Raw genomic sequence first — 17,159 nt, forward strand, 5'->3', positions numbered from 1 at the left:
TTATTATATGAAAACCAATAAAAAGTATTTTTTTAAAAAAATATTTATACCTAACTACTTCTACTGGCTATCAATCCATGATCAATACACTTGACACACATAGTCAAGGGATCAAGAGACATATTGTTCTGGGAAAATCTGCAGTCAGAGACTACTCCAAATTATTGGAGAGCAATGGTGTTAGTTTGAGGACTAATTTGTGCCTGCTTCAGACCATGCTCTTTCCAATCATTTTCTATGCATCTGAGGACTGGGCAATAAGAGAGGATGACAGAAGAAGAATTGATGTCTTTGAGTTGTGATGTTGTAAAGAGTACTGAATCCTGCCAAAAGAACAAACAGGTATGTCTTGGAGAAAGTGCAGCCAGAGTGTTCATTAGAGGCAAGGATACTAAAGCTTCATCCCACATACTCTGGGCATATGGCAAGGACAGGCTATTCCTTGGAGAAGGATATCATGCTTAAAAAGGACAGCAAAGGAGAGGAGATGGTTTGACGCAGTGACTTGTGTTGGAAATTGTGAGGATGTCACAGGATAGGATAGAGCTCACATCTGTTGCTTAGAGGGTCATTATGAGTAATATTCAACTTGATGGCACCTAACAACAGAAGCTGGCTGGTGCAGGGACCTTTCATTTTCATGTTTTTTCTTCTCTGTGAAAGTGCTTTCTTTCCAAATCCTTACTAAGCTGTACTGTACTTCCAAAGACTAAGCTCCAATAAAAACACTATCAGTAGAAAGGACTCCAAAATATAACATACTACACTGTTCATGTAGGAGAGGCCAGAGTCTTTCTATCTCAACCACAGATCATAGTGTCCATTGGGTACCCATGCCTCTATACTGATACAGCATGTTAATGATCTGCTTGGATGCAGCTTCTACTTAAATGTGTTCCTGGTTTTGAAGCTGATAGATTCAACATTGTTGAGACAATAGACTCTCTCAGAAGCTGAAGTCTGTTGTGCACCCTAGCCATGATGCCTAACAAGTGAGAGTTGAACTCAACAATTGAACTTCAAGAATTGATTAAATGTTAATTTAATTTAATTTTCAACATTTAGATGTGATGCTTGACTTATTTACTTGACTATACTGAGAAATTTAGAAGATAGTCATATGATTAACCAACTGGAATGACTCTATAGACATGCCTGGTCCAAAGAGAGGTAATCAAAGAGGATGTGAGAATTATACAACACAATCACTAATATCACAGGAAGTCAAAATTATGTTAAAATTTTTAAAATGGTTATGATAGTTCAATAGGGAACAGCCAGAAATTCATATGAAAGTCAGATGAAGATGAAGAACTCAGCATATTATTACAGTTTTCAGATGAGTTTGGGTTGAAAATACAAATACCTGTGTTGTATTGACAATACAAAGGCAGTAAGCTGTGTGGACTATAAAAAAATATGAACAGTATTGCTAAGAATTGAAACATTAGAACTCTTAATTATACTCAAGGAGAACTCATCATACTCCAAGAAACACCAGAGTTATATGCTTTCACCATGTTTACTGATTCTATATGTTGAAGAAATAATTTAAAAGTTGGTCTATATGAAAAAGGACATGACATCAATACTGGAGGAAGGCTCATTAAGAGCCTCAAATGTGCCAGTGGTACAATGTTAAGCTTCTGAGAGAGTCTATTGTCTCAACAATGTTGAATCTATCAGCTTCAAAACCAGGAACACATTTAAGTAGAAGCTGCATCCAAGTGAAGGAATGAAGAAAGACTTGAAACAATTAACAGATGTAGTTCAAAGACTATAGCAGTAAGTATAAATTATATATCAATAAAAAGGAAAACAAATTCATACAACTGCACCAATAAGAGAATCATGATAAATAGAGAAAAGATTGAAATGCCATGAGTTTCATTTCATTTGGATGAGCCTTGGTGGCCTAGTTGCACTGCAATCCCTAAGGCAAGCAGTGCGAATCCACTAGCTGCTCTGCAGTAGGAAGGACAAATGCCTCCCTTGTGATGAACTGCCTTTGAAAACCCACCAGAAGGTCACCTATGGATTGGTTTGACTGGATGGTATACAACAACAGCAATAAAACAACAACCCACAGAAGAACAAGTCAAGAAGTCAAACAATAAAATTGCATTGCACAAATGTGTTAGAAAACACCTCTTTGAAGTGTGAGAAAGTAAAGATATTACCTGAAGATTAAGACATATCTGATCCAAACCATGGTAATCACAACTGAAAATTATGTATTGTGAAAGGTGAAAAAGAAATAGGAAAGAACAAAGAAGAATAATCATTTCAAATAATTATGCAGCCTTGGACATACTCACCAGTCTGTGCCCAGAAATTTAGAAGTTAGCTACCTGGCCAACTGACTGGAAGAGATCCATATTGGTCCCTATTTCCAAGAACGGTGACCCAAAAGAATGTGAAAATCATTGAACAATATCACAGGAAAACAAAATACTTCTGGAGATAACAATAAAACAAGCAAAACAATTCATTGACTGAGAACGGTCAGATATTCAGGATATGTTTAGAAGAGACTGTGGTACCAGGGAAGTCATTACTGATGTCAGATGGAAGTTGGCTGAAAGTAGAGAACTCCAGAAGAATGTCTATTTGTGTTTGATTGACAATGCAAAGGCATTTGGCTGTTGTTGTTGTTGTTGTTGTTTGGTGCCGTCGAGTTGTAGACGACTTATAGCGACCCTATGAATGAACAGCCTGAGCACTGTTTGTACATAGAGTTTCTGGAGGCAAGCCATTTCAGAAGTGGATGCCGCTCTTGCTTCCAGGCTTAATTTAGTTGAGAAGCTCCAGCCAACACTGTCCACTGTGGGTACCCATTACCACAACTGGCACATCACTGTCACAGTCTTCAGCATCATAGCAACCACGAGTTACCTCTATACAGCAATGCACAGACCAGTGCTATATCGCCTAGAAGAATGTTTGACAGGAAAACAATTTGAACCTGGCCAAGGGCCACAGATGAAAATCACCCACCTTCGGTTTGGTAGCATAACTTCCTTTCCACTAGGCCAACGTAGCTCTCTCTTTGTCGTTGTCGTTGTTACAGCATTTGGCTGTGTGGGTCATAAAAAACTATGACTAACATTGAAGAGAATAGAAATGTCTGAACGCTTGATTATGCTCACATGAAATCTATACCTGGAACAAGGAGCTATTGTCAGAACAGAGGAAGGGACTATTGCCTGGTTTAAAATCAGAAAGGTGTGTGTCAATGTTGTAGTCTTTCTCCATACCTACTCAATCTGTATGCTGAGAAAAATCATTTGAGAAGGTAGACTTTATGAATTAGAATGTGCCATCAAGATTGGAGGACCAACAGCCTGCTTTAGGAAGATAAGACAACTTTGCTTGCTGAAAGTGAGGAAGCTATGAGACACTTGCAGTATGGGATCAAAGATGATAGCTTTCAATAGGGATTACACCTCAATATCAAGAAAACAAAAGTCCTCACAACTGGGCCAAAAGGCAACATTGTGTTATATGGGAAAAAGACTGAAACTGTCAATTATTTCTTCTTGCTTGAATTCATAATCAACACTCTGGGTACCAGCAGTCAGAAGATCATCAAATGTATAACACTAAGAAAGCCTGCTGTTCAGGATCTTTCCAAAGTCCTGAAGAACAACGATGTCAGTTTAAAGACTAAGGTGCACCTGATTCAAGTTGCAATTTTTCCATTCACCTTCCATTCATCTGAAAGCTGACAATCAATAAGGATGATAGTAAAATAATTGACCTCTTAAGGTTGTGGTTTTGAAAAAGAGTGCTGTATACTCCATGCACTGCCAAAAGAATAAACATAAATGTCTTGGAGAAAGTGCAACCAGAATGCAATTTGGAGGCAAGGATGGAGAAGTTTCATCTCACATACTTTGGGTATGTTGCTAGGAGAGGCTTTTCCTTGGAAAGAGATGTCATGTTTGAAAGGTGAAGAGTGAGGAAAGGAGAGGAAGATCCTAAATAAGATGGGTTGACAGAGTATCTGCAGCAATGTGCTTAAATGTGTCAGGAGTGATAAGGATGGTTTAGGATAGGACAGGGTTTATAGGGTCACTATGAGTCCTACTAGACTCAATGACACTTAACAACAGTTAATAACAACATGGACAAAATATTGTCTAATAGAGGAAGCATCAAAAGAAGATATAGAGTCACTGAATCAAAAAGAATTGGTCAACACTTATCCATTTTAGGAAGTGCATATGACCAAGAACCAAAGACAATGGAGGAAAAAAGTAGTTCACACTGCACTGAAAACACTGGCTATAAACCACCCCCCCACACCAAACCAAACAAACAAACAAAAAAACCCGGCCCTAGATAGTGGTAGAACACTGACTGATGTGTTTCAACAAACAGATGCAGCCCTGGATGTGCTCACTAGTCTATGTCAAGAAATTTGGAAGACAGCAACCTGACCAACTGACTATAGCGATCCATATTTGTTCTCATTTTAAAAGAAAGGTTATCCAACAGAGTGTGGAGATTATTGAACAATATCATTGATATTAATATTAAATGCAATTAACAACTTGCTGGAGATTAATGAAAAATAGCTGGAAGAGGATTCTAAGTACGAACTACCAGATATTTAAGCTGGATTTAGAAGAGGCAGTGGAATAAATTAGAACAATGTTGATGTCAGCTGGATCTTGGCTTAAAATAGAGTACTAGAAAGACATTTATTTGTATTTCATTGGCATTTGATTATGTGGATCACAAAAAAAATTATGGATTACATTGAGAAGAATGAAAATCCTAGAACATTTAATTGTGTCCATGTGAAAGCTATACACAGACCATGAAGTCCTTCCAAACAGAAAGAATAGATGACACTGTATGATTTCAAATCAAGAAAGGTACTTATCTGTATCTTTTCTCCATACCTCTCCAGACAGTACACTGAGCAAATAATATGAGAAGCTGGGCTATCCGATGAAGAATTTGGCATCAAGATTTTGGAGGAAAACTCTCCAACAACCTGCATTATTCAAGCTTGCTTGTAAAAACAGAAGACTTAAAACACTACTGAAGAGGGTGGTGTAGAATTGAGCAAGACTTCTTTCTGTTGTACATAGGGTTTCTATTAGTCAAAGCTGACTAGATGATAACTAATAGCAAGGAAGCAAAAACACATTGCCTTGAGTAGGAACTGACTCATTGCTGACCCTCCAGTGAGTTTTCAGAGGTTGCAAATCATGTGTGAGGAGATTGCACAGTTCTCATGGGTTGCTGGTGGTGGACTAGGTTATCAGAACTTCTTTTTGAAAATAGTTTCATATTCCGATAGTGAAAACTACTGAGTTTCTTCCCAATTTAGAGTAGTTTACAAAAAAAAATAATCAATACATGTTTTAGCTATTAATTAGTAAATGAAATTACTGTGTGGACAATTTAAACATTATTCTTTATTCACTAGAATACAGGGTAATTACCTACTCTGGTTTACTCATCCCCTTTATTAAAGAACTTAATCCTTAGGCATTAAAGCAGACTATATCTACAACCAAAGGTACTTTCATTTCACTGATAATATAAATCCTTGCAAGACATAGCTAAAGTGAAATACTTGCCCTTTTACATAAAAACTATGAGTCTTTCTTATCTCTGAGAGATATCTGCTGTGACTTTAATACATTGTGTCCATATAGTGATATGTCATCAGATTATACAACTGAAAAGTATTTAGGACATTTGAGGAGTTATAAATATTTTTAAAGATTTTGTCAAATCTTTTTCAGTTGGTATCATAGCACAACAACAACAACATAGAGCTCTGTTGGCCCAGTGGGTAGAAAGTTATGCTATCAAGCCAAATGTGGATGACTTTAATCTGCAGCTCTCAGGCCTGGTTTTAATTGTTTTTGGTCAAACATTCTTCTTCTAAATGGTATAGCACTGGTCTGTCCATTTGCTGTATAGAGGTAACTAGTGGTTGCTGTGATGCTGAACACTGTGACACTGATGTGTCAAGTGCGGTAATGGTTACCCACGGTAGACAGTGTTTGGTGTAGCTCCCCGATTAAAACAAGCTTGGATGCAGGAGTGGCATCCACTTCCAAAATAGCTTGCCTCTGGAAACTCAATGAACTTGGAGAAACAATGGAAGTTACACAAGTGTTCAGGTCTTTTGTTCTTTGGGTCACTATGAATTGCCTATGACTGGACAGCACCTAACAACAGCAACAACAACATTGTAGCACTAAATTATACTTAATAGAGATATGGGAATAGAGATGGGAATATAGCTATCCCATCCTACTTAGACTATTTAAAAAAAAAAACAACAAACCCAAAACATCAAAACCCAAAATCCTCTTGTACTGTTTCTTAACACATTACCGTCAAGTAAATTTCCAGTCATAGTAACCTTATAGGAAAGATTTGCTACATTGCATTTTTAAGACTGTGATAGTTCCAGAAAGGGAGAGCCGTATCTTTTTCATGCTGAGTGGCTGATGGGTTACAATAGGTATACTATTGGATGGAAGCTGACTGTTTAACCCCTGTGCCACCAGGACGTCTTACTTTTTCCACTAACTACTATTGATTCAAGTCTCAAAGCAACCCTCTTTTTGGCTTCTAATGCTGCAAATCTTTATAAGAGTAGACTGCTTATTTTTTTTTTCTTCCTCAGATCATTTGGTGGGTTTGAACCGACGACCTTTCAGCTAGCAGGCTGATATGTGACACACTTCTTCACCAGGGGTCCTTTACTCTTTCCCAATACCATGTAATTTTGCTTTACTGAACTTGTCACATCATATAGTTACTAGCCCATTATTTTTGATAATGTGTTTCTTACTGAGTAGATTACAAATACAACCATAATGAAGTTGGGAGCATATCTATTTGACTTAGCATTGCATTTTCTAGTGGCATCCACTTCCTAAATATCGTGCCTCCGGAAACTATGAACTTTGATAGATGTGGATACTTTTAGAGGGGTTTCAGGCCTTTTGTTCATAGGGTCACTATGAGTTATGCTCGACTTGAAGGGACTCAACAACAACATTGCCATCACATTGCAATTCATAGCTGGCCTTTCAGTGGGTTTTCAGAGGCTTTAAATCACGTGAGAGATTGTCCATCTTTCACCTACGGAGCCCCTTGGGGATTTGAACAGCTTGGCTTTAGTTTGGCAGTGCAGCTTCTTACCCATGAGGACACAGGGGCTGGCATATTTTGAACACTAAAATAATATTCTTTTGAATTGATCAATAAATACACTGGATTTACTTTCACTCCAATGTACTGGGGTTTGGGTAATAAAGAAAAGTCACTCTAGTATTTTCAGTAGGGGAAAAAAAAAAGAAAGGCTTATTTGACGGATTGGAAGGGCTGTGGGGAGGAAAGCTTGGAGGTTGTATTTTTTTTTTTAAGTTGAAAGTGAAAGTCTGTAGGATAGCCAGTTAGCAGTGATTCTATTTGCATGGGACACTGAAGTGGTTATTCTCAGGAGAGTTCCTGGAACCACTGGAAACTTCTGCTGATGATCTCAGCTGCCTGCTTACAACAGGTGACTCCTAGGAGAAGGCCAGAAAGCCAAGAGGCGCTGCCAACAGTGATCTCATCCGCCTGCAGACAGCTGCTGCTGAGAAAACAGCTACTTCTCTTCAAACCTTTTGGGAATGTCTCACTGGCCGAGTCTAACCCTGAACCATATTTGAACAGGGGTTCTGGGAAATGTAGTTTCAAAGTGTAGATATGGGTGAAGATGGTGTCAAGTTGATAAAAGTCAATTTTGCACAAGCAATTAAAAGAGAACGCCTTAATAGAGTTATTATGAACTAGACTGTAAACTCCACGAGGAAAGGGATTTTAAATTTTTTTTTTTTAAATTTTGTATACTGAACTATTCTGAGCAGTTACGTACTAGGGGCAGAGAAAGGTGGCTAAGTGAGTCCTGCACCCCCACTCCCACTCTGTGGTGTGAAGATCCTGGGTAGTGCAAAACACATGTTGAGCTCAACTGTTAAGGGAAAGGTTGGAGGTTGAAAATTCATCCAGTGGTTTCTGAGAAAAAGCAACTGGTGATTTATTTCTAAAGATCATCCACTGAAAGCCCTAGGAGCATAGTTCTCCTTTGACACATGAGTTTTCAGAGCTGACAAGTGGCAGTTTGATCTATTGTGTAGAATTCTGGGAAATGGCTGTCCAGCTCCTTTTCTGTTTCCCTTAGTTTTAGGTGAGGCAATGTAACTAGTTTTCGCCAACATACTGTGGATAGTGTGATGTGTATCCAGTGAGCTAAAGCACTTAAGTACCAGCTCCTGATTTTCCAAAGCATTTTTCTTTTTGTCTGTGGACAAACTGAATGTGTGCTAAACATCCAGTATACGCCTCTCCACTGGACTTGAGGGGATTGCAGAGTGAGCCACAAAGTGGAAATGCCTAAGATTTTGTTGTGGCTTGGATGAGAGTTGTTAAGCAACACAACACAGATTGGACTTGCTTTGCATGGATGAAATTCAAATGTAGTGCAAAACTAATGAAATTTTGGTCTTGCTTCTTACAGCAAGCTGCTACCCAGCTGACTAAATGTTTAAGAACTATTTGATGAATAAATGAGCAAAATGGAAAGACTTGTCATCCTCTTCGCAAGGCCCAATGTGGTCATTTTTAAAAGATGAGGACCCTATTAGGACAGACTATACTATAGCCACTTTGTGGACGTTTCTTCCCCATGTCAACTTCTTATTGTTGTTAGTTGCCATCAAGTTGAGTATGACTCACAATGACCTTATGGCCAAGAGATCTGAATCCTATCCTATCCTGCGTCACCTTCATCATTTCTGACATAGTCTAGCTTGTTATTCAGTCACTGTGTCAATCCATCTGGTTAAAGGTCTTCCTCTCTTTCATTGATCCTCTACTTTTTTCAGTATGATGTACCTTTTCAAAGAGTAGCCTCTCCTAGCAACACACCCAAAGTATGTGAGCTGAAGCTTCATCATCTTTGCTTCCATCAAACACTCAGGTTACACCTTCTCTAAGACATATTGGTTTCTTCATTTGGTAGTGCATGGGATACATCGGACACTATTTCAAAACCACAGCTCAAAAGGTATCAATTCTTCTGTCATTGTTCAGCTGTCAGTTGCTTGACAAGTGATTGAAGAGACCATGCCCTGAATCAGGCACACCTTACTACTCTTCAAAGTGTCATCATTTCTTCTCAGTAATTTGGAAAGGTCCCTGACTGCTGACTTTCCCATTGCAAGACATCTTCTGACCTATTGACCACTGGTAGTCAGGGTATTGAATATGGATCCAAGTAAGATGAAGTCATTTGACAGTTTCAATCTTTTCTCCATCTATCTTGATGTTGCCTCTTGGTCCAGAGGTGAGAATTTTTGTTTTCTTGACATTGAGATATAATCCATATTAAAAGCTCCCGTCTTTGATCTTCTGCAGAAAGCACTTCAAGTTCTCTCTCACTTTCGGCAAGCAAATTTGTGTAAGCTGCATAACACAGGTTGTTGATTAGTCTTCCTCTGATCTTGATGCCATATTCTTTTTTCATAGAGTCTTGCTTCTCGAATGATCTTCTCAGCACACAAATTGAACAAGTATGGAAAAAGGATACAACCCTTTTACACACTTATCCTGAGGAATAAATTAAAACCTTGAGTTGCTATAATCAAGAATGCTTTAGGAAGAATATTAAATGACCCAGGAAGTATTAAAAGAAGATGGAAAGAATATACTGAGTCACTGTATCGGAAAGAATTGGCAGACATAGAAGAATTTCATGAAACAACATATGAGCAAGAGCTTATGGTGATGAAGGAAGAAGTCCAAGCTGCTTTGAAGGAAATAGCAAAAAATAAGTCCCCAGGAATAGATAGATGGCTTACCAATTGACATATTTCAGCTAACAGATGCTGCCCTGGACGTGCTCACCAAGTTGTGCCAAGAAATCTAGAGAACGACCACTTGGTCAACTGACTGGAAGAGATCGATATTTGTTCCCATCCCAAAGAAAGGTGACCCAACAGAATGTGGAAACTACAGAACAATCTCACTGATTTCACATGCAAGCAAGATTCTACTGAAGATTATCCAAAAATGACTGGAACAGCACATCAGCAGAGAACTACCAGAAGTCCAGGCTGGGTTTAGAAGGGGTCGTGGTACTAGGAATATTGTAGCTGATGTTAGATGGATCTTAGCTGAAAGCAGGGAATACCAGAGGAATGTCTATCTGTGTTTCATTGACTATGCAAAGGCATTTGACTGTGTAGATCATAACAAACTATGGCTGACTCTGAGAAGAATGGGAATCCCAGAACACTTGATCGTTCTAATGCAAAACTTATACTTGGACCAGGAGGCAGTTGTCAGAACAGAGCAAGGGAACACTGCATGGTTCAAAATTGGGAAGGGGGTACGCCAGGGATGCATCCTATCTCCATACCTTTTCAACCTGTATGCAGAACAGATTATCTGGGAGGCTGGGCTCTATGAGGAAAAATGCGTCATCAGGATTGGTGGAAGATCTATTAACAATCTGCATTATACAGATGACACAACCCTGCTTGCTGAAATTGAGGAGGACCTAAAGTACTTGCTGCAGAAGGTCAAGGACTGCAGCCTCCAATATGGATTGAGGCTCAATGTCAAGAAGACAAAGATTCTCACAACTGGACCAATTGGCAGCATCAGGATGGATGGTGAAGAGATTGAGAGTGTTCACAGCTTTAGTTTGCTCGGCTCCACAGTCAACACTCTAGGCACCAGCAGCCAGGAAATTAAAAGACATATTGTGATGGGAAAAGTCTGCTGTTAGGGACCTCTCCAAAGTACTGAAGAGCAATGGTGTCTCTTTGGAAATTAAGGTGCGCCTGATACCGGCCATGGTCTTTGCTATAACTTGTTATGCATTAGAGTTGGACAATGACTAAGGAGGATAGAAGGAGAATTGATGCCTTTGAGCTGTGGTGCTGGAGAAGAGTATTGAGGGTACCATGGACTGCCAGGAAAACAAACAGATTCATCCTGGAAAGGGTCAAACCGGGCTGCTCCTTGGAGGCAAGAATTCTAAGTCTCCGTCTGACATACTTTGGACATGTTGCAAGGAGGGACAAGTCCTTGGAGCGGGACATCATGCTTGGTAGGGTGGAGGGACAGCGCAGAAGGGGAAGGCCCTCTGTGAGGTGGATTGAGTCAGTGACGGGGGTAATCGGGATGGGTGCATCAGAGACGATGCAATTGGCACAGGACAGAGCAGAGTTTAGGGCTGTTGTCCATAGGGTCTCTATGAGTCGCAAGCGACTCGACAGCACATAACAACAACAACAACAACAGTGTTCCCTTGCTCTGTAGTTACACACACTCTGAACATTGTTCAGAGATTTAATGCTGTTTAGATTCTCCCATTAAAAAAAAATTTAAAAATGTTTTGTAACATGGATTTCTGAATTTGTAGAAGAGAAAGCATGAGTAGAATGAACGGTTATGTTTTTACTTAACATTACTAGTCTGCCTAGTTAAAACCTGGAATTCTTTTTTTTTCACAAGAATTTTAGAAGTTTAACGTGAAGTTGAAAATACAAATAGAAGTCCACTTGTTTAATGTTGTACAAAAACCATGAATAGAACCACAAGTGATTTAAACATTATCACATGTATTTCTAGCATTATCTAGTCACTCATATTACCTTTATTATTCAAATTCTTATAAAGGAGTACTAAGCTTAGTGATTCTTGTTTCAAAGAGTAAGACTAAATAAGAATCCTAGAAGTCAGTGACATATCAAAAACTTCCTTCTAACCTTGTGAAATTAGCCAAATCATCGTCTTCTGACAAAATTTTTTTGCTAAATCACTTGAACCTTAGCCACAGAAATAAAAGTGATAAACTCTACAACAAGGAACCATGCATTTTCCCCTTTTTTAATATAATTTTTAAATTTAATTTTATTATTTTTTGTGTGTGTACTTTCAAATTGGATCTGACTGGTACAGGAAATTTCTCCTCCTTCTCCAGCAGAGCATCTGGTAGGTTTGAACTGCTCAACTCTGGGATTGCAGTGCAGCTTCTTGCTAGAGCTCCCTTAATACCATTTTTTAATTTTAATTGTGATTTTAACAAAACTTTACAGAAAAGTTAGATTTTCATTCATTCATTGTTGCACATTTTACTCCCTCTCCCTCACATTCCCCTCCCCAATATGACTTTTTTTATACTAGTTTATTTACAAAATTCTAATTGGAGAACATATTCTTCCAATTTCCCTCAAACTCTCCCCTCTCCCATCATGAAAAAATGCATTTTATTACCTACCTATAGTTAATTCTTCGCAGCTAACAATCACATACCACTTATGCCAGTTTTGCTGATGAGGAAACTGATGCTGAGAGAGTAAGAAACGTTCTCAAAGTCACACAGCTGTCCAATATTTACTTTGAGCTAGAAAATAGTTTGGACATTTATTGTTTATTTGCCTGACACATTTACAGTGAGTAGGAGGAAAATTGCATTTCATCTTTTTGCCATTTTGTTGCAGTATTATTTCCCCCCTAAATACTGTGAATGTGAGTAGAATGAACTATTTATTCTCATATTCAATAAGAAGCCTCCCTGGATTTCAAGTTGTTTTATGTTATCCTAATTTCTCTAATTTCTTTTACATATACTCTATTCATTATAGAGTTGGGGTTTTTGATTGGTGGGTTTTCTCATTGTTATAAATACCAGTGACAATTTGATAAATCTATATCATCAATTTAAGGATTTAAAAATCTCTAAAGCCTTCTATAATTCCAATACTTTAAAACTAGAAATTAAAGAGATTTCCTAAATGTATTTTTTATAATTATTGTACTCTTAATTGTACATCTGTGACTACTATATAAAGCTTTTAACAACAACTACAACAAAAATGGAATAAAATGGAAGTGAGGGCTTTCAGTTTTGAATAGAACCATTTTTCTCTCAATATGTCACAATAACAACAGCTACTGCTGCTGATACAATTGCTATTATTACTCTGGCTGCCACATTTATTTACAAAGTGCCCATTATTCCCATTTACCATACTAGGCACTTACATACAAGACCAGTAATTTTTCAGTAAACCCTTTAAAGTAGATGTTGTTAACCCTATTTCACAGGTGAGCAAGCTGAGGCTAATGCAGTTTAAAAACTTATTCCAAGATTGTAGGGCTATTTAATGATAGAGATAAAATATAGTCTAATTTGCTTGCTGGCAACCAAAGATGCCCAATTATATATATATGAGCAATTTTAGTACATATCATGGGGATTCAAAAAAAGGACATTTGCTTTCCTGCTTCCTTTCCCTTTAACTACTCCCCCAGCTCTTTTCTATTATTCAGTTTCTAGCCAGCTGGTAACACCTGATCTATACTTTCATTAGGGGGCTTTAGTGGCTGGTCTTGTTAAGCATCTTTGAGGTGAGTACAACTCATATCCACCCTTACAAACAACAGAAACAAATTCTGTCCTATCCTGTGCTATCCTTATAATCTCTGACAAACTTGAGCATGCTGCTGCACTCACCATATCAATATACCTCATTGTAGGTGATCTTCCTCTTTTGCTCTGACCCTCCACCTTTCCAAGCATTATATTCCTTTCCAAGGAATGGCCTCTGCTAGCAACATGCTCAAAATATGTGTGCCAAAGCCTTGCCCTTCTTGCCTCCAAGTTCCACTTTTTCCCAGACTTGATTATTTGAGTTGGTTTGTTTGTTTTCAATCCATGTTATAGTCAGTGCTCTTCTCCAACACTATAACTCTATACTCTGTCAATCCAAAGGTACAAGGTTCAAGTTCTCTAGCCGCTCTGTGGGAGAAAGATGGGCAATCTCCTCCTGTAAGATTTACTGTCTCTGAAAACCTGCTTGAAGGTCAGCTGTAAGTTGGTTCCGATTCAAGGGTACATAATAACAATATCATACTTGGTCTGGGGATCTCTCATAGTCTGTTATATATTGCACTGCAAATCCAAAGATGCCTAATTAATGTTTGAAATCTAGTGGCAGTTCCCTGGGATAAAGTTGGAGAGTCATCTCACACTGGGATTTACAACTTTGGAAACTTGATGGAAGGGGTCACTATGAGTCGGATATGACTCCAGAGAAGCGAGTTTGATACTTTATTTCAGTTGATGATAAATAAATGCTAAACAGAGAATGTCTTCTATAACAAAGCTTTTCCACACAGGTGATCCCTTACTTGAGCCTTAACAGGAGAAAGTGCTGGTCTGGGGGAGTGGAGATAAGAGGAGGAACCAATGGCAAAGGCAGTCAGCTAAGCAGACAGAGGAAAGAGCAGCCCTAGGAGTTTGTGGAAGACTGGAGAGAAAAGCTTTTACCCCTCATGGTAAGCAGTATTGATCCTGTTGAGTATTATCATTTTCTTATCTCTATAATTTTATAGAACAGAGAAGAAGTAGTAAACTGGAAGAAGAGGGCAAAGATTGACCTAATAGAATTAATTAGAGGCTTATTTACAAATTAAAACACTGGCCAACTAAACAACTCTTAGGTAAGGCCAGTTTATAATGCTCCTCCATCGGGTTCCTGAGGCTGTAAATCAGTGTAGGAGAAGACTCCTGATCTGATCTTTCTCCTGTGGGAGGTTCTTGTGTACCAATGAGTTGGAAGCAACCCATAGCTGATCTTCTAGTGGGATTTCAGGGGCAGTAAATTGCATGTGAGTAGATTGCTCATCTTTCTATCACAGATTCAAACTGCATACTTTTGGGTTGCCAGGGCAATTCCATTGTCCTAAGCCCCCAGAGCTCAACGCACAGTGGGTAGTGGATTATGTACATACCATCAACATTTTGGTCAGGGATTCATTATGTTATGCACTGTACCATCAGTGCTGTTTTGACTTTCATCTCTCTTGGGTGGCAGTTTAATTGTTTCACACTGCTGACAAAGAATTGTTCTTTCTCATCTTCAGCTGTATCCCAGCTCAACATTCACATCTTAGCTAATCAATCACTCTTAGGGTCAGTGAAGAGAGTAACATGGCTTTTTAGAGCAGTAGGTCTCAACATTATAATCACCTGGGAAGGTTTGAAAAACTTTACCATCTGGGCTTTCCATTCGGAGATTCTGCCCAGCCTGGGCATGGGGACTTGTAAAAGCCCCTCCAGCTTTTCTAGGAAGTGAAGAGAACTGGTGAAAAACAAAGTTGGCTCAGGGAGACTGAGTCTCCACGTAGAAAATTTTCAGAATGTAGAGACAGAGTGAGATTGATCAACTTCTTCTGTGACTCTCATTTCACTTCTTTTCTTTTCCCCCCTCCTTCTTCACGACTTGAGATAATCTAGTGAAAAAGCTTATTGTTGCTTTGGACTGTCTAGTCAGACCTGACTCATAGCTGACCCTCCAGTGACTTTTCAGAGGCAATAAATCATGTGGGAGAAATTGCTCTTCTCCTGTGAAGCAGCAGCTGGTGGATTCAAAGGGTGCCTTTGGGATGGCAGCACAGCTTCTTACCACTAGGACACCAATGCTTCCTCAAAAGCGCTAGTCGGTCTTAAAATTGTAGGAAAAGTCATTTTCTGAGGCTGCTTAGATAAGAACTTCATCTCTAGGTTTCCTAGTCATTTGGGTAGGAAACAAATACATGAATATATGCTACAGTGGAAAAATGAATATAAAATGGTTTTACCACTTAGGAAGTATGTGACTGTGTTTTCTGTAAAATAAGAAACAAAAATAAAGATCATTTGATCCCTATAAACAGTTGCCAGTTTTAAAAACTCTTACCATTATATGTGAAGGTAGGGGGTTACAATTAAAGTTGAAATAAGCAGTGGGGAAAGGTCCAGCCTCTGCAGTTAATGCTGATATCATTGCAGAAAGCTGGAGGAAATCCTGTTTTCCCAACGCTTGGCTTATTTTTGGCAGTATCATGGAGCCTCATGAGGAATGGCCTTGACAGCAAGTAATAGCTCAGCCCTTTCGTTACTCCCTTTCACTTCTCCCTGTCTTCTGGCTCATACGAATTTTCTGCTTGCAGTTCTGTTTCTTTTACCTCACCACTAGTCTACCATCTCAGGGGAGTTCTCTTTTCTCTTTTATTTTCTATCTGCTTATCTTTTCTCTGTTTTCTTTTCCACTTCTAAAAACCAACATTTTCCTCTTTACGGATTCTAGAATTCAACTAGGGAGCTCTTGTGGTCTAGTGTAAGACTCAGTGCTGCAATCTCAAAGGCACACGGTTTGAATCTGCCAGCTGCTGTCCAGGAGAAGGATGGGCAATCTTCTCCGATGTGGTTTACTGACTCTGAAAATCCACTGGAGGGTCAGCCATAGGTTGGTTCCTACTTGATGGCACACAACAACAACAAGAGTTCAGTTAGGTCCTGTTTACTCCAATGAAATGTGTTGCTCTGGGTCCAGAAAATGGTGAGGGCTGCCTTTTTTGCACAAGGTGAGGTGTTGGCTTAAAAGGACATTTACAGTATCTTAGTGAGAGATTCATCTCCAACAATTTCTTGCACAAAGGTATTCAGTCTGATTCCTATGCAGCCCATCAGGTGAGATCCATGTGTTAAGTTGTCCTTTGTGTCTTTTAAATCATTGTAAATACAAAATTCAGTCATTTTATTTCCAGCTTCATTTCCATCACCAAGCTCATATTTTCCAACTACTATTCCTTCTTCACTGTTTCCTACTTTTGCTTTCTGGTCACCAATTATCAGTAACATATCCTGATTGCATGTTCAGTCAATTCCAGATTGCAAAATTTGGTAAAAATTCTCAATTTCTTCCTCTTTGGCACTAGATGTAGGAGCATATACTTGAATAATAATTGTGTTAACAGATCTTCTTGTATGTGTATGGATATTACTCTATCACTTATAACATTGTATTTCAGGATAGAACTTGAAATTGACTTTTTGACTATGAATACAACTCCATTCTTCTGTTTTTCATTGCTGGCATGGTATACCGTATAAGTGTCTGATGCAAAGTAGCCATGGCTGGTCCATCACATCACACTAATGCCTAGTATGTTGATATTCACACGTTCCATTTCATTTTTAACAATTTCTAGTTTTACAATATTCAAGCTACAAATATTCCATTTACCAATTGTCAAGAAATGTTTGTTATTGACTTCCCTAACTAACTTCCAGTCTG

Source organism: Elephantulus edwardii, unplaced genomic scaffold (genome assembly GCF_000299155.1).
Source record: "Elephantulus edwardii isolate Elephantulus edwardi_28Jun2011 unplaced genomic scaffold, EleEdw1.0 scaffold00012, whole genome shotgun sequence".
Taxonomy (NCBI): Eukaryota; Metazoa; Chordata; class Mammalia; order Macroscelidea; family Macroscelididae; genus Elephantulus; species Elephantulus edwardii.